Source organism: Pleurodeles waltl, chromosome 2_2, assembly GCF_031143425.1.
Source record: "Pleurodeles waltl isolate 20211129_DDA chromosome 2_2, aPleWal1.hap1.20221129, whole genome shotgun sequence".
Lineage (NCBI taxonomy): Eukaryota > Metazoa > Chordata > Amphibia > Caudata > Salamandridae > Pleurodeles > Pleurodeles waltl.
Window position 1 is genome coordinate 563,065,365 of NC_090439.1, and position 18,940 is coordinate 563,084,304.

Genomic DNA, 18,940 nt, shown 5'->3' on the forward strand with positions numbered 1-18,940 from the left:
GCGGGGTGGTTCACCTTCTGCAGGGGGAAGGGTGCTGGTGGCCTGTGGGTCCTGTGGCAGGGCCTCCTGCCCACTAGCTGCAGCAGAAGTGGAGGGCTGGTCAGTAGGCTGGCTAGTGATAGGGGCCGCTGGTGTGCTGTGCATTCCCTCATGATGTTGGCCATGTCTGCCAGCACCCCTGCATTGGAGATCATGGTGGTGTTGAGGGCCTGCAAATCCTCCCTGATCTCCTGATGGTGTTGCTCCTGCAGCTGCTTGTTCTCCTACATGTTGGTAATGATCTGGCCCATCTTGTCCTGGGATCATTGGACAGGCCCAGGGAACCGACTCTCCAGGACATTAGTGAGTGCCTCCTGGAGAGTTGGTTCCCTGGGCCTGTGCTCCCACTGGTGTACAGCGGTCCTCCGGGTGTCACTGTACCCCTGTGCCTTGGTCCCCTGAACGATGTGTCCAATGCCACTGACCCCAGGACACTGAATTGTCTTGTGGGTGAAGTGTGGGCTGGGCTCCCTGTACAGGTGGGCACACTGCTGATTGACGTGTCCTGGGTACAGAGGTGTGGGGAAGTTGGGTGGGTGCTGTGGTGTTGAATACTGATGGGGGAGGCTCTGTGGTGGACTGTAAGTGGGCTGGAGTGTCCGACTGACCAGTGGTCCTTGATGGGCCAGGTAGTTCATCCAGATCCTGAAGTCCAGAGTTACTGTCATCACTGTGGGCATCTTCTGTTGGGGGACTGGTTAGACGTGGCACCTCCTTTCCGCTGAGATTGGGTGGGGAACCTGTGGGGATGTGAGTAATGTATTAGTTCTCCATGCTGTGCATGCTTTTGTGATGGGTGTCCGTGCAGGGCTGGGAGGGCTGTCCATGCATTGGTATAGCATGCAGGGCTAGGCATTGGGGTTAGTCATGTGTAGGTGCAGTGTGTGGGATATAATGGAGTGATGGGAGTGAGGGTGAGGGGATGATGGCATGCAGGTATGGGGATGATAAGTAGTAAATATTGACTCACCAGTGTCCAGTCCTCCGGCAACTCCAGTGAGTCCCTCAGGATTCAGTATTGCCAAGACTTGCTCCTCCCATGCTCTGGGCTGTGGGGGAGGAGGTGGGGGTCCACTGCTAATCCTCTGTATGGCAAGCTGGTGCCTTGCTGCACTGTAACGTACCTTCCCCGTAGGTCGTTCCACCTCTTCCAGATGTCGTCCCTTGTTCTTGGATGCTGGCCCACTGCGTTCACCCTGTCCACGATTCTCCACCATAGCTCCATCTTCCTGGCAATGGATATTTGCTGTATCTGTGGTCTAAACAGCTGTGGCTCTAGCCTGACTAATTCCTCCACCATGACCCTTAACTCCTCATCAAAGAAATGGGGTGCCTTAGTAGGGACATGGGTGTGTGTGTGGGAGGGTGTTCAGTAATGTGTTGAGGTGTGGGTTGTGGGGTGTGTGATGGATGTGTGTGTGTTTGTTTTGTGTGTGTGTGTAGTTGTCTCACTGGTCTTGGTTTCAGTCTGGTGGCAATAATTGATGTTCATAAAGGGTTGTGGGTAATGCGAGTGTGTGTTTTATGGTGCTGTGGGTGGGTGGGTGTGGTGTGTGTATGAGTGTCTGATTTTGGTTTTGGCCAATGAAGTGTTGTTTTGTATTTGGGTGTCCATTCTGAGTGCGCCGATATGTGCCGCCAATGGTTTATCACCGTTGAATATCCAATGTGGTGTTTTGTGGGTCAGAATGTGGTGGGTTTCGTTTTGTTGGCGTAACAGTATTGGTTTTGGTATCAACACTTTACCACTGACCTTTGGGCTGGCGGGTTTGTATATGCGGCAGTATTGTGACGGATTGGTGTATGTGTGTCATAATATGGCGAACGGATATCCGCTACCATGGCGGTATGTTGGCAGCCCTTACAGCGGCGGTAAGCGGCATTTACCACCAATGTCATAATGAGGGCCTCAGTCTAGTCAGGGCAAGGGAGATACTCACGTAAGATAACCCCTGCTCACTGCTTTGGTAGCACGGCACAAGCAGTCAGCCCTATCTTAAGGACAATGTGTAAAGTATTTGTACCAAAAGACACAGTAATACAGTAAAAGCGCTACAAAATGGACACAATACATTTTAATGGGCCCCTATGCACTGTGCAGGATTTGGTCCGAAATGTTGTGAGTACTCCTATAGAGTCCATTAATAGCATTCATTATATGGACAATATTGCAGCTACTCTGCACTATTGTTCGCCGTGTATTGTATACGGCACCCGCATGGTGGCAGTAGAGGGCCACAAAGGGGCACAATTACAGTGGTGCTGCTTTATATGCTGCACCACTTTCCTGACATGTGGCCCTTAGTCCCTTCACTTTAGACCTGCAGAAAAGTGATGTTCTGGGAATTTGTACCTATTTTGTGTGCTTTGTGCCATGAAACATGTGTTGGGCCCTGTTTGTTGAAGGTGCATCCCACCCTTTTGCCCTTTGAGTAGCTCCCTTGCACAAAAAGCCTCTTTATGAGTTTGGCGGGCAGCAGGGGCTGCCCACCAAACTCTTACCACCATCAGGCCACCTGTGGGACATGAACCCCGCCGGCCCTATTTGAGTTCCCTGCTGGGCTGGCGGGCAGAAACAATGTTCCCTCCCGCCGGCCCAGTGGGGAACAGGGTGTTAACATTGCAGCCAGCTCCTAGTGGAGCCGGCTGCAATGTGGCGGTGCAGTGGGTGCAGAAATTCGGGCAGTGGAATGCGCGACGGAGCTGTGCATGGTGGGCCCCTGCACTGTCCTTGCCAACCTTCATAGATGCTTTGAAACTTCTGCAGACGCTGTGAAAGTGACTGATTTCTTTTCACCTTTACCTTGAGCTAGGCAATTAGGATTATTACCAATGTGATTCCTAGAACCACGCCTATACCATATAGCATTCGAAGCTTGTAATGCATTTTTGCCACCTCTGTGTTTCACAGAAATGGTGTCAATAGTATTGACAACATTCCCCACTGTTGTAGAAGAGATTGCAATGCATTCTTGAGTGATAAACCTACAGGAAATAATGAAAAGTTCAATGCTCTTTACAATGTATATGACTTCTGCAAGAGAATGGTCTTTACAAGATAGTAGTCTCTCTTCACTGGTTTGTGAAAAACTACTGTAAACAAATTGGTCTCTAGTGTACACATCCAAACAATTCCAAAATTGCAAGTAAAGGCTAAATGTGGAAGTGCTGAAATGTACTGCTCTACAGTTTTCTGTGAGTTCTGCTTCCGTTTGAAAATAATTGAAATGCTTAAAAACAACACTGAGTTCTTCAGAAAATGTCCATTGAAATCTGGCGATAGCTTTGGCATGCTTGTCCCTATTGCTAGATAATAAAGGTCGAGCTTTTGCAACAAAGAAATAGTCAAAAAATTGTTTCCCCTCTTGACCAAGGTGACTGAAAAGTAACACTGCTTTGTGTTTGGAGTCAAAATATTCACCATGTGTATGGCAACCACAACATTTTCAAATGTACGTATCCATAACTTCCATTTCATGGGTGGTTTCCTCAGATGCTGAGGAATGATGTACTTTGGAATACATAAAGAGTGGAAGCCATCTTCAAAAGTGAGCAATAGCAGTAATAAACAAAGAAGCAATAAACAAAGTGGGCCGAGCAAATCTGTAAATATACCCAGGCACTCATAGATAATCAAAGCAATGATACTTGTAGTAAGGAGCCCAATCCAAAATGACCTTTGATGAAAATAGCCTGTGAATTGAAAGTTAGCCCAATCTAAGATGGCTGACACTGTACCAACGTGATGATGTCTACTATTTTAAACTTAGCCCATTCCAAGATGGCTAACAGTAAACTAGCATGTGGGTAACCAAAATAGTAGCGTGGCTGTAGCCCAAATAACAAAACTCCACCTAAACACTGATTGGGTATTTTAAATGTAGCCCGATGTATCCCAAATAGCCAAAATCCACCCAAACAGAAATCAGTTTATCCAAGCACAGTAACAACATGCCACTGTGTGCAATGCAAATAACCAGATTTGAACTTGCATGGAGGCAGTGCTCAGCCAGTATGAGGGTGGATCTTTGGCATACAGCACGGTGTTGCAACAAAGAAACAGCTGCATAGATTAACAGCGTCAGCAGCTATGCAGATGTGAAAGCAAAATGAGTCGGTGGGCTACTGCATGTCCACTCATTGCTAATTGTGAAGAGATGGGGTGGAGATCACCAGGTTAAATTGCCTGAAAATGCATTCTAGAAATGAGGAGCCCAAGACAAGTTGGAGCCCTTCCTCATGGGTGTCCAAAGTCAACTGATGTATCGGTTGACAGGGATTCCATGAAGAGAACTATACTGGCATGTGGAATGTAGATCAGAATATAACAAGCAATGAACAAGCAATAAAAAAGAAAAAAAGAAATAAACCATTGCACATTGGTACAGATAATTTTGATATGCCAGTAAAAAGATCTAAACACATATTTAGAATCAGGCACAAATTGTGTTTTTGGTTTCAAATCAAGTTGAAATTGAATAAAGAGCAGTGTTTTCCTTGCAAAAAACTCTCAGACTATTTCTTGGGGGAATCTTCACAGCAAGAGCATGTTCAAAAGGGCAAAGTGAGTCAGCAAGATTGAAAATGCAGATTACCCTCAATGAGATGTTTGGGGTCAGATTTACAATTAAATCAGCAAAGGCAGATCAGTAAGTGAAGGCCCTATGTCTCATTGTGTGAGTGGGAGAGAGGAAAACAGACCGATCTCTACAAAGATGTGGCACTGTTCTGCTCTCTGCCTGTGCTGGTACAAGTGATGCTTCCATGGTACAAGGGTGTCTGTGTTGTTGTCAGCATAATTTTGTGTAGGAAGGTGTCTCTTTGTGCAAAGCAATAGTATGCTGAAAGGCAATTACCTCTTTGTATATGTTGCTGCAGGATTATCAAACATGCAAAGTGGAAAACTCTAGGAGAAATTTACATTTTTGTCCTTGTTACACCAGTCTCAGGGAGACTTAGGGGCATATTTATACCTTTTGGTCAAAACTGCACTAACGCAGTTTGCACCAAAACGTTTAGCACTGGCTTGCGCCATTCCGGAGCATCAGCTGGGCGCCATATGTATGGAATGGCGCAAACCAGTGCAAAGGGTGGGCTAGCGTAAAAAAAAATACTTTAGAAGGGTGGGGCTGGAAATATGGGAGAAGGGTTTTGCACCAAAAATGATGTTAGGCAGGGTTAGAGTAAAAAAACGTGACTCTAACCAGCCTAGCGTTATTTTCTGACGCAAAACCATCATATCACATGACTTCTGTCTTAGAAAAGACAGGAGTAATGCCCACCACCCCAATGGCCAGCACAAGGGACCAGTTTCCCCTGGGCATGGCCATTGCATCCTTTGCTATGCAGGGGGCCTTAAGTTGGGCCCCTGATGGCACTTTAATTTTAAAAAAAAATACTTACCTATACTTACCCTAATTACCTGGGATGGGGTCCCCTACACTCTGGTGTGGATGGTGGTGTTCCTGGGGCTTGAGGAGGGCACCAGGGGACCCATTCCATGGTGTTTAACCATGGAAATGAGTCCACAGGTCCCTTAACGCCTAGTCTGACCCAGCAACCATTATTTAGCCCCTCTTCCACCCGTGCATCATTTTAGCATGGGGATAAATATGGGCCTATGGGGTTAGCACCATTTTTTAGATGGGAACGCCTACCTTGCATCTCATTGACGCAAGGTAGGTTCACGCATCTAAAAAATGGTGCAAACTCCAATGGTCTAACATCAAAATATGAAAACAAAGTTAGTTTTGCGCCAAATTTGCGCAAACAAATTACGCAAATTCAGCACATATGGAGTATCAATCTGCCCCTTAGGATTTTGACACAAATCAACATGTGCAAGACTTTGTAGGTAAAGATTTGCATCAACATCCATGGGTGGATGCATAGGAATGCCTGTGCACCCCCCTAGAAGCCTTCCTTGACACAAATCAATGGAAGGTTGTGCATTTACTGCATTACTTTGGGGTTACGATTTAACGAAAATCATGAATAGCGTTGGATTGTAAATACCATTTCAACACTTTGCTTTGGGTCTGCCTTAAAAAGTAACACAACTCCAACACATAGCGTTTGTAATCTTTTCCTTAGAACTTAGAAGTGCCCAGCATCACTGCCTGTGAGGGATCGAGAAGCATGAGGAAAAAGTATTTTCTAGAAAAGATTTTACCCATTGCGTGACCTTGTCACCGAAGAATGAGGGGCTTAACATTTATTCAATCTATATAAGGATGTCTGTTCCAGTGTCTGGGCATACGTAAAGGTACAAAGACTCAATATGCACCACACCTGTGGAGTATAGCACTCTATGGTAATTATTTTCTTTTGCCATTGGGCTGCAGATGCCACTCCTTCTTGTCCTAAATACGCCTCATTTGTATTTTCTCCTTTGGATCTCCCTTTCCTTTTCCTTCTAAGCGGACTCTTTCTGTACTTGTTCAAAATTCTATTGAGAGTGACCTAATTTTCAAATATCTATTTGTCTGACCTTTTTCAAACCAGGTTATTCTAAATGCTGCAACAGAAAAGAATGGGAACGTGACTATAGCGTTCCTTACACCTATTGAAATGAAATGTTTTGAAAATCCTTTGCTGACACGGTACGCCATTACAGAGATAATACTGACTGACATTTAGAGCTTTGAAATTCACAGGGCTTATTGTTAAAAAAAACTGCACTATATAATTGCTCATTTCATGCTTTCATTTTTCAAAAGTCACACAGTGAACACAATTAACAATTCACATTAATTCTTTATCTTAAACAAGATAACGACATTTAAAAATGCATCTATATTTTGTTTGGTGTCCACCTGCTAAATTAGCAGCAAATCTTCGTGCAAAACATTTCCACTGTCTAAAGAAGGAGGGATGAAAGCGCACTTTAGTAAAGGTTTGTGCGGTTGGTGAAGGTTCAACCACCTCTAATTTATGCCTGTCTTATCTCCATAATACACACAGGTTGAGGGTTTGTCAATATTCCTCAAACTCTTTTGAACATTTATCAGTCAGCAGTGACAGCTCTGACAGGATGAGCTCCCGCTGCATACTAAGCACTGCAACACAAAGCGAATCATTCTTCGGCAGGTTATTACTTTGAAATGATTATTATTTCAGATAAGTTTCCTACACATATTTAATTCAGGCCGTCCACCATCTAAGACGTGTTCAAATATGTGAAGCATAACACTTTAATTTGCATTTTATCTTCTGGCTGCACTTGTAATATTAATGTTTTCCAGAGAATTTTTTTAGGAGTCGAAATGCCTCTGCTGTTTTCTTTCCCCACACACATCACAGTGGGATTTGAATCTCATAGATCTCATAGTGTGATATTAACTGCATACAGTGTTGCCCTTTGGCACATGTAAAATATAGTTGTGAAAGAGAACAATGATAGTATTTACGGGATAGTTGTAAGAGCTTCAGCTTTTCATGCTAGTGGACTTAAAATCTACCTTATTTAGTAGTCTTCAAAGGTGGCAGTGTTTTACCACCACATTGGCTGGATCTACTTAGTGAAAAAATAACTTGACAGACAAAAAAGCATGTTTATCAGTGTTGGAAATAATGTTGCATGTGCATGTGGATAAAACGCCCCCCCACCCTACCCGACTGACGGAACCTACTCAGCAGCCCCTAATGTGCCATGTATTCAATGCCAATGTACCATATATTCAATCCCAGCACATAAGGGATACTATTCACACATTTGTCTAAAGTCTGTTACCATTTTCATGGCAGGTTTTCATGGTGTAAACTCTATTATACATGGTTGTGAAAGCATCATGCTTGATTCAGCAGCGGTGCAATAGCAATGTATGATGTAGTAACCTCACTATCTGTCGACCTTTGTAGGATTGAGGGAGGAGCTGGATGTGTTTCAACGGGCAGAATAACTGCCACAAATAGTAGTGTGTCAGAATATAGATGACCAAAATAATGTCTGACATAAATATTGGAACTGAAGCAGCTTTAAAAATAAAGTTTCCCAATTGGGAATATATTAGAAGGAGCAGATAGTGTTTCCCTGGACAACTGCCTAATTGCCCCAAGATTGCCTGACTGGACTGAGGACACCTTTCACTTTGCAAACCAGCTACCACCTTCTTTGAGGTGTTGCTACCTGAACAATTGCTTGCAACAACAATTGTGGCTCCATACCATTGATAGATCCCCCTGTGTTTCAGAATTAGGATGGCACACCCCTGCACGCCTCTTCCAAATTAAAATTCTGAATGTAAACCCATTTTGTGAGCAGATAACCCTGACTCACAAAATTGGTCTAGCATGTGGAAACAAGTGATTTTGTGGTTGCAAACCCTGTCACTTTCCGAACTGGAAGGTTAGCAATCACATAATGGCTATGTACATCTAGCCCTTAGTTCAGATTCAATGATTATCTCATATATTCAGTCTCTGTTAAGACACAGCTGCCTTTTGAGCTATGTTTATAATGTTTGCAAAAGCTACAGCAATCACAAAAACAATTCAAAAAGGCATAGGAAGAGGAGTTTTGGCTCCTCCCTTTGTTGAGCTTCTATTATACAAGCATTAGATTAAGCAGAAATTGTGTAAGCTCTCTATGAACTCATTGCTCATAATTGATAGAGACAGTGTTGACCCAGTCCTTGTGTCAAATGCTGTCGGAATCAACTTTTCTCCGGGTAATTCCTTAACAAATAATTTAGGAAGGAATTTTACACTGAGAACTCACTGACAAATCTAATATGAAATGGGTTCTTATTAATTTTGAATGAGTTATACAGTGACATTTATTTTGGTTTAATTTGTTAGAAATAGGGCTTAGATTCACCACTATATCATCATAAATGCACCATATTTTTTATGTGATATTTTAAAATGATTGGGCTATTTTGTCTCATTTTGCTATATAAACTCAAGACTAATTGTAGCATTTGGTTTGTGCCAGTACTCTGGTGGGTGATTGTTCATTACCATTGCTATTGGAATTGATTTCTGCCTGAGAAAGGTCAATGAATGCTTGGCAATCCTAGGTAGCATGGAGTAAGGTTGTTGTTTTAATTAATTTTCCAATAAACATTAATAGTTTTAAAAAGACTGTACATCGCATGGTGGTTGCAAAATGGCAGACTTTAAGATTTGATTGCAGAGTGGTCTGTGAACCAGTCTGTGAACCAAACAAGTGAATAAGAATAAAGAAGTTTGTTATGTGCAAGGCATCCCTGTGTATCTCTGAACCTTTCACCATTAATGCATCTCATAATATTACTTACTGTAATGTTCAGATGGCTTATTGATGCATATCCTGTTCACCAGGAGAACTAGAATGGAAGTTCTTGGAAATTAACACATGAAAGGTGAGGGTAGGATGCTTGTAATAAGCCCAGCCATTAGTAATAGCTTGGGGTACCACTCCAATCTACTGCTCTTTTGCTCACAAGGCCACCTAAGTTGGGACCCAGCCATATGCAAATCAGTCTAAGGCCTGATCCTCATGGGAACAGTGCAGCTCCAACTACCATGCCATGCCTTCCCTGCACCTCAACACAAACAACCCCAGACTGGTTTCATGCTAGTTATGGGCTCATCAGTCAGGTGCAGCTGGGTTCCAGTGAAACAATGAGCACAAGACCCATGTCTGGGCATACCCGTGTCACTTAGGGCGGTACATGAAACACACAAAAGCTGATGGGAGGCTGCTTGCAATAAGTCAAACCATTGACACTAGCCAAGGATACCACTCCAACTGATAATTCTTTTACTCACCATGCCATCTCAGTTTGGACTCAGTCGTATGCAAATCAGTCTTGACCCTGCTCCTCCTGGGAACAGTTGGCCCCCTATTTGCAAAGCCAGGTCCTGCCTGAACCAAAACACGAGCAACCAGGACTGGTTTCACCCTAGATATGGGCTCATTGGCTTGGTACAGCTGGGTTCCAGTGACACAAAGGGCATGGGACCAACGTCTGGGGATACCTAGGCACTTTAGGGCCGTACAGGAAAATGTTTGGGCAATTCCCAATCATCTGCTCCACTGATTTAGATTAAAATGTGTCCACTATTTTCCCCATTTGAAGTCTTGAACAACTGAAAAGTGGCTTTGCTAAATTTCTAAGGAAAAATCTAAATATGTCTTTGGTTAAGGAAACTTTCTCAAATACTAAACTATTTTTCAAACAAAACACCACTATTTTTGCTTCAGAGTGATATGGGTAAATCCATATAGTGCCCACTTTCAGGTTTCCTAAATCTTACTGAGTCTTCCAGGAAAACACAAGCGGTATGTGGCCTCATTCCTCAAAAGAGCTACTGCAACCTAAATAAATGACTACAGAAACTGTGTGATCCCCCAAAAGAAGGGTCACTAACTTGGTCATGTGTATAGGTGACGGTTTCTATTTTTCTTCCCCTTTAAGTCAACTGTACCATTAAGAATGAGAGACAGATAACCAGCAGGTAAGAGGAGTAACTTTACTTCTCTTAATCTGACCTTAATCCAGATCTGACTGTTTGCAAATATAACACAGCATAATACCTGTTAATCTGTAATTTCTAGTACAATGAGTGGTCCATTTTGTACACTGAAATAGTTAGCTTTGTATTGTTTTGTTGATTAGTGAAAATAATTCTGTTTGTGTGCTGTAGCCTGGCAAATCCCTCTCCTTTCCCCTTTTCAGCCTCTGTATTCCCCTCTTTATTCTCCGACCCTGCACCCCTTTTTCCTCGCTTATCCTGCTCTGTCCCTGACTCGCCTCCATTTCAGAGATTCTGCTTCCTATTGCTTGCTCTGCTTTCCCTCTTTGCATCTTCTGCCTTCCTCTCTTTCTCCTCCAATCTGTGCCAGTTCGTTTGATCTGGTTTCCATTTTTGCTGCCTCTGTCTTCCTTTGCTTTTCCAGCCTGCTGTCTATGGTCCACTGACTCTCAACTCACAGGCCCCTGTTGGCTCTCTTGGCATGCCTTTCAGCCCATCACCTGTATACTCTTTGATCAAAATCAAAGTGCTTGTTTAGAGCTTTAGGTTTGCCTCTGTAGTGTTAATCTGTGCTTTTGTTTATTTCTAAACGAGACACTGTAAGTGTTTGTTACTATTGTTGAATTCCATCTGCTATAAACAAACAAATACTGCTAGAAAACCCAGTGTTCTAGCTCTCTCCTCTCTATTTTCCTCCTCCTACCTGCTCTCTGAGACACAACTTGTAAATTAGAAAGCTGTCCATACCTCTCCTCAAGGTGCATTCATTTGCATGTTTGCTGGGCAAACAGGTGGCTGGGACTGAAGCTGAGTCCAAGAGGCTGAGAAAGGGTCAGGTGACCTCCTTAGCAGCCTTTGCAAGCCCTCCCCTCAGATTGTCTCAACCAAACCTTTAAAGCCTAGGGTGAAGAGTACAAGGGTGTTGTCTGTTGGGATCTGTTCAGGTTGGTTAGGGCTGCTTGGGCCTGAGGGCCAGAGATACTGCTCACTTTTTACTATCTATTATCACACTTCAAGACAAATCCACAAAAACAGCCATACACTCTAGCTCACACCAAACACACACTGCTCTCTACCATCAAACAAGGATTATCAACCCTTCTCTCACTCACTCACCAATCTCTACTCAGAGGTATACCATACTCCGATGTAGCCCTGTATCCCTAAACGTACACCGCTACACAAACCACAAGTCTGTAGTACTACACAGCCAAATGCACATTTTTCCAACATATCTATCAAACAAAAAACTCACACAATTAATCTCACAAACTCCCACCCTTCCCATACAAAATCATTTCACTACCCTCTGCTTTCTCCTAGCATCTCCTCTGCCACTTATCTAAACCCTTTCTTCAACCACCTATAATACCACATTACAACACAACCACCCTCTTCTTCTCACACACAACCAATTACAGCACTCTTTCAACATTCTCCTCCATCAATACAGCACAACAACTCCCCTACCCAGCTTATAATCATCTCTCAAAACAACTATTTCCCCTTTTTCATACTGCACATAGACTATCCTCAAACACAAACCCATCACTCTTCTTCTTCAACATACACAACTCATCAGTCCCTCACACACAAATCCTAAATCTCAAGTCGCTACCAAAATACAGTACAAAAAAACAAACACACATACAAGTAATTTTTTTCGGAACAAAATGTCACACATTCAAAAACTCCCTATCATCCCAACATACCTACATGCATCCACTCTTCTCTAATCTAATCAGGATAAAATACACACAATATAAATCCAACTTTACCTCACAATCTCCATGCAACAAATACACCAGTTGCTCAATCCACAAACACACTTCAACACTCATTCACACTTATATCATCTATGCTTAATTCAAAACTACACCACACGACCCTCATGCCCACCACCACCTCTCACCCATATACCTTCTAACTTCAATCTAGGAAAAAGAAAGAAACTCCACAACACTCTTCATAGCCTCACTTCTTGTCTGCCACAAAACAAGCCTACCTTTCACAAACAATTCTACAGCCCAACCCCTCAATTTCAAGCAGACTCACAACCACCCACACATTCAGATCTGAAAAAAAACATCTTCTAAGCCTTTTGGAGGAAGATCATGATAAACAAGCACAGCCCTTTTTTGTCCTCCAACAGTTAACACCACAAACAAAATACCACCCTCAATTTCAATAGACTATACTCATTCGCCTGCAGTCCAATCACACACCACCTCCAACATAAATTCTTGAGACTGCCTACTGATAAAAGCTTGTTCCATTAAAAAAAAAAAGTGCCACATATGGGACATATTGATAACTTGATTTACTTTTCATAACAAAATCATGGCTGGGGAAAAATATGGCACCTGTATTGCATAATGCTGTTCCAGCAGGATTACAAACTATAACACAAAATGGCATTGGCAAAAAAGGAGAAAGGTTAGCCATCATATTTAAGACACCAATAAATCAAATCTAAGCTGAGGAAGTTGCTATTCAAAAATGTGAGGACCTCCTTGTCAGATGCAACTGTACTTTAACACTTTCATGTTGCTTTCTTCTTCCCTACAGACTACCTCCTAGCAGTCGACATTCCCAGATACATTGCTAGATACAATCTTTAACCTTTCCACAATATATTGAAACATATGCATCCTTTCTGACCTCAGCATATGGTTTGACAAACCTAATCTTCCACACCCAAAACCATCCTTACTGGCCTAGTTGACACACAACCTAAAGCAGTTTGGTCCTTATCCCGTACTCATCATTGAACATACATTAGGTATCATCTTCACCAACCCAGACCTTGCCATTTTTCAAAGAAATAGTCCAGTCACAAGGGCAGACCACTATTTTGTTGCCTTCCAACACAAGACACCAAATCACAACCTAACTAAAATCATCTTGCCCTCAACTATATATCGACCTTGGAACAAAAAACCTGCTTACCTCCAACACAGATATAGTCACACTCATTTCAGTACAAAAACATCTACGCTTTACGCATCACAAAAGAAAACAAGGCCCTTGGATGAAGGTGCAATTAAAAAAGATGAAAAAAAGAAAATTGCTAAACTTCAATACAACTGGCTCAAAAAAAAAACTGAACACAAGATATACCTACACAGACACAACAGGACATACATCAGCAATCAAAAAGAAGAAAAAAAACAATACTATGCCAACCTGTAGGAAATTGGATTACTGGTTGAGGGGGTGAAACCCTAATAAAGCATTAGCCACAATCCTTGCCAGGGTGATGTCACACGCAAACCCCCAAATTAACCTTTTCTCAACCCTCTCGTAGCTTGAAACAGAGCAGGCAGGCTTAACTTAGAAGCAATATGTAAAGAATTTGTAAAACACTTCAAACAGCAAAACACATCATAAAAGGAATTCCACACCAGAATGTAGTAATAGAGTAATTTGTAATAAAGAAAACAAAATCAAAATGACAAAGATCCAATTAGGAGAACCGGTGATATGCAGGTTTAAAGAATTAGGTGAAAAAAGCACCAAAACCACAAAGCACCAACTGTGCCTGTCAGGTCCCCAGATCGTGACAAAGTCACAAGTGTTAGACTGACAGCGATGGAGCGCGTTCTGGATTCAGGGACCCAGTTAGGCCCACTGAGCAAGAGTATCTTAAATTCTGGTTGCGGAGCATTGCAAGGTCCCGCATTGAGGATTCGTCACATAGTTAAGGTGATACATTGGTCCATAGAATCTGCAAAGCTGAAAGCAAGGTCCTACATCATCATTGAGGAGCCCGTTGATGGAGGCTTGCAATGTGAAGTCTGGCAATAAGGATGCATCACACAGTTGAGGCAATGCATCAGTTCAGAGAAGCTGCAAGGCTGCAATGCAAGAACTTGCAGCGTCATCGAGGCTGCCACAGACCTACATCGGAAGGCATTGCATAGCATAGGTTCTGATGCAGGATGCTAAGTGAATGCATAGTCCTTGACCTGGGTGAATCCTTGCAGCTGAAACATTGCATCAATCCTGCTTGGGGTTGCACAACGCAGTAGAGGAGATGCATCAGTTCTGATGGATCCATAGACAGGCTGGCAGAGCACCTTCAGGCTTACTTCCAAGGGTTCATAAATATGGTGACACCAATTTGCAGGATAGGCCTCACAGATGGCAAAGTCCAGGTGCTGGGTTCAAGGTTGGTGGAAGCTTCTGTCCCTGAGACTCTAGTCAGGAGGCCAGTAAACTAGTCCTTGAAGTCACTTTCGGGTCCTGGGTTCAAGAGATGGAGGTCCAGTCTTTTTCACCCAGACATGAGGGCAGCAGGTCAGTTCAGCAAAGCAGCAGGTCAGCAAGGCAGTAGTCCAGCAGGGAAGCAGTCGAGTGGAATGACAGTACTTTTAGCAGTAAAGCAGTCCTTGAAGATCGAGTATCCACAGGACCACAAAGTGTACTAAAAAAGTTGCTGTTTAAGGTTCAACATTCTTACCAGGTGACTCCTTTCAAGTGAGGAAACATACTAGAGCTCTCCCTTTGAAGTGGATATTTCCTTCCTCCCCTGCCCTGGCTCCAGGCTAACTACAGGGGGTATGCAGCCCTTTATGTGGAGACAGGACACAGCCTATTGAAGTGTAAGTAGGGCTGTGCCCAGGATGCCCTTACATCCTGCCAGGGATGGTACATCTATGCACACCTAAGCTATCTACTGTGGGCTTTTAACTAGGAGAAATATGCAAAGAACCTACTGCACAATTTGTGAATCAGAGACAGACCATGCCAATCTATTCCTCAGTAATGACACCACAGAATGTTGCCCAAAATCAGTCAAATCAGACTTTTGGTACAGTATTGACTGGCAAGGGTAAAAGATTAATGTTCCTGCAAAGTCAGATGAATTTGACAGGAGCAGAAGCATTGACAGCTCCTGTAGCTATAGGTCCAGTATTTCCATTGTATGCCCAGGGTAATAATGAGAGTGGATCCCAGATTCAAAATCCATTTGCAGCAATTAATTCATCTTTTGGAACTAATGCAGAAATAGAGAAAGTGAGCACTGCAGTGCCAGCCGTGACCCCTATGAATTCCTTTGGTTCAAACCAGACACATAATGGAGTTGGTCCACTAATTGATGTGACATGTCCCCCATGCTAAATGAGATCATCTGTGATGGCTCAAGAACGACGTTGAGTGCCCCCTGTAAAGGTCTACAGTTTGTACCCCAAAACAATGGTGATAACACTACTTTACAAGGTTTGACAGCCCAACAATTGACTGTCTGGTTAGATAATTTGAGTAGAACATCAGCTTCAGGGTACACGCCAAAAGGAGAAAGGACATTGAACATGGCTAGAATTATGTTGGAATTAAATGAGATACATGAAGGAACACTTGAGTTGGCTAGATTAGATTCTTACAATGAAAATGAATTGTGCTTTATGTACAAGTATGTTATTCTTAGAGCAGGGCATTCTCATGAGAAATTAACTAAATTGGCAAAGAAATTTGAAATTGAGATGCATAAATCCAAACAGTTGAAGAAGAGTTACAGATTAGAAATCGACACAAGAGACATTCCAAACATGAGATCACGCAGAATGAAGATTTACAATAAGGATTTGATTCAGAGCATTCAAGCATTTGATAAATGGGAAGGGTTATAGGAAAAGAAAAGAGAATAGAAGAAAAAGCTGTCTGCATCTTTAAATGATGTACAGCAGGCTGAGGGACCTGTAAAAATGATGCCAAGGAGAGCAAATGATTATCCAAAGCTGAGGAAGAAACTAGTGAAATTGTACCAACAAACAGAGAGGTTTGTTAAGCTTGCAGACTGCTTGTGGGAGGATTTAAATACTTCATTCGAGATTGTTGTTCCAGCAGATTTGTGGGTTGAGTGAAAGCAGAACATTGATTGGCCAATGTGTGAGCCGCTGAGAGTTGCAGTAAAAGAATTATTGCAAAGTGATTGAAGACTAGAGTTTCCCCTAAAGAAATTGATTGGCCAAAGAATTGACAGGACATTTCAGTAGGCAAAAGAGTCTGTTCATCCTTATTATGAGAGACCGCTGAAAGCATTCAAGCAATACAGTGGCACAGAAATTATTGAGCCGAGATACATGATTCATTTTGTGTTTAGATTCATTCAAGGATTGAAGCCTGAAGTTATCAATATGATTAAGAATCATTTGATTTGCTGGCAAAGAAAGCCGATTGATGAGGTGTTGCAATACGTAAAATACTGTAGTGATGAGAGGTCATGGAATTGGAGTAGATCCATATGCAAATGTGGCTGATGTTTAGAACATGAAGAAATGGTGCCTTGTTATGTGTGCGTCACAGTCGGACATTGAAAACAGGAGTGTCCCTTTAGTAATGTATATAATTTGGTGCAAGGTGGTGCAAGGTGGTGGTGATGCGCATATGGTTGAAAACAGTCAATTTCAAAATGCAAAATCAAAAGGCCCCATAATCAAAGCATGAATGTCCCTAATGGAGAAGCCCAAATGCAGGTTCCCCAGCAACAAGTACAATTTACCCAACAACAAATTCATGTCCCACAGCAGATGCAGATACCACATGTTCCGATGGCACAGTAACTGGTGATTCTTCCTCAGCAGAAAGCGAACTGGACAGTAAATACAAATCAGTTAATTACACAATACCCATTGATTGATTTCAGTGATGATGACATGAGTGAAGAATGCATGAGTGAGAATTCGGAAGAGGAAGAATATGTGTTGGCTGCCTCATTGGAGGTGGATCCGTGTGGTCCTTATATGAATGCAAGTGTAATGGGTCATGACGTTTCATTCCTGGTTGACACTGGAGCAACACGTTCCACTGTCAGACCTGCAGAAGTCCCTAACATGCCCCTTTTTCAGGAAGGACAGTTCAGGTTGTAGGAGTAGCAAACCAGCATTTAGTAAATCCCATTACAGAGCCCATTGTAGTTAAATTGGAGCCTTTGAGGGTCTGCACCAATTTGTGGTTTGTGACTCAAGCCCTGTGAGTCTGTTAGGATGAGACTTTTGAAATGTTCCATTACATGTGCACAAGAAGGAATAGAAACTCAAAATAATAGTGATGATGAGACTGCCAGTCAAACTGATGAGATGTATCCTCTCATTACCTTGATTCCTGCCATGTCAGTTAAAGACTCGTCTAAGGAATTACAAGAGACAGTAATGTTAAGAGTTTGGGATCTCTGTGGAAAAGATATTGGACTCATTTGAGGTGTTGATCCAGTCAAAGTGACTGTGAAGCCAAATGCAGTTTTCCCCAGAACAACACAGAATCACATGACTCCAAACGTCATTGAAGGTATCACCACAAGATTTGCAGACTTTGTTGAGCAGGGAGTGTTAAAAGAAGTGATGGGCAGCCCATGTTATTCACCAGTTATGGAATTGCAAAAGCCTAGTGGGAAATATTGCATAGTTCAGGATTTGAGAAACGTGAATAAAATAGTAGTATCCTGTTGTTCTATAGTGCCAAATCCAGCTGTGATTTTATTTCAAATTTCATGTGAAGCAGAATGGTTTAGGGTTATTGACTTGTCACAAGCATTTTTCTCAGTGCCATTGCTAGAGGATAGCCAGTTCCTCTTTTATTTCCGATTTGGCACCAGTGTGTGTTCATGGTGTCGTACACCACAAGAGTTTTTGGAATCACACTCCATTTTCAATCAGATCATGAAGAAAAATTTATAGTCTTTGAACTTGCCATTTCAGTCTGCTTTAGAGCAGTACATTGATGATTTGATGGTTGCGTCTAATACACGTGAAGCTTGCAGGCAAGATATGATAGCATTATTTAATAATTTGGGTAAAAACTGACACCAGGTATCCTAAATTACGGTATCACCAGAAGGAAGTAAAGTATTTGGGTCACCAAATTGAGAAAGGTGAGAGAAAAGTGCCCAGAGAGAGATTTGCAGCCATTATGCAAATTAATCCCTCAGTTACACAGAGGGATGTTAGAATGTTTTTGGGCATGGTGAGCTAATCCCACCAATGGATTCCACATTTTTCAGTAATCTCCAAACCATTGCAGAAGTTGCACACAAGGAAGTAACAGATTCAGTCCCTTTCAATGAAAAGTGCATGAAAGCTTTCACTGAGTTGAGTGAAGAAATCATTTCACAACACACCAGACAAATTAGGACACTTAGCTTTAGATTGGCAGCATGTAAGAAAGCTTTGTATGTATAGGCCACAATCAAAGGCTGACAATAAGGCCCATATTTATAGCAATTGTATTTTGTAAGTTCGTGCCAATTTTGCATAAAAAACATGAAAATGCAGAATGCAAAAGCAGCACTAAAAAAGTATAAATATGGGCCTAAATTTGTAGGAACGAGTGAATGCAGAAGTGCGCTTCTGGTCAAGTGTGTATGGGGCTTTTTTGCTAAATGAACAAGACTCCACTGTACCTGGTGTCTATTACATCTGTGGTAGGAACGCTTATTACA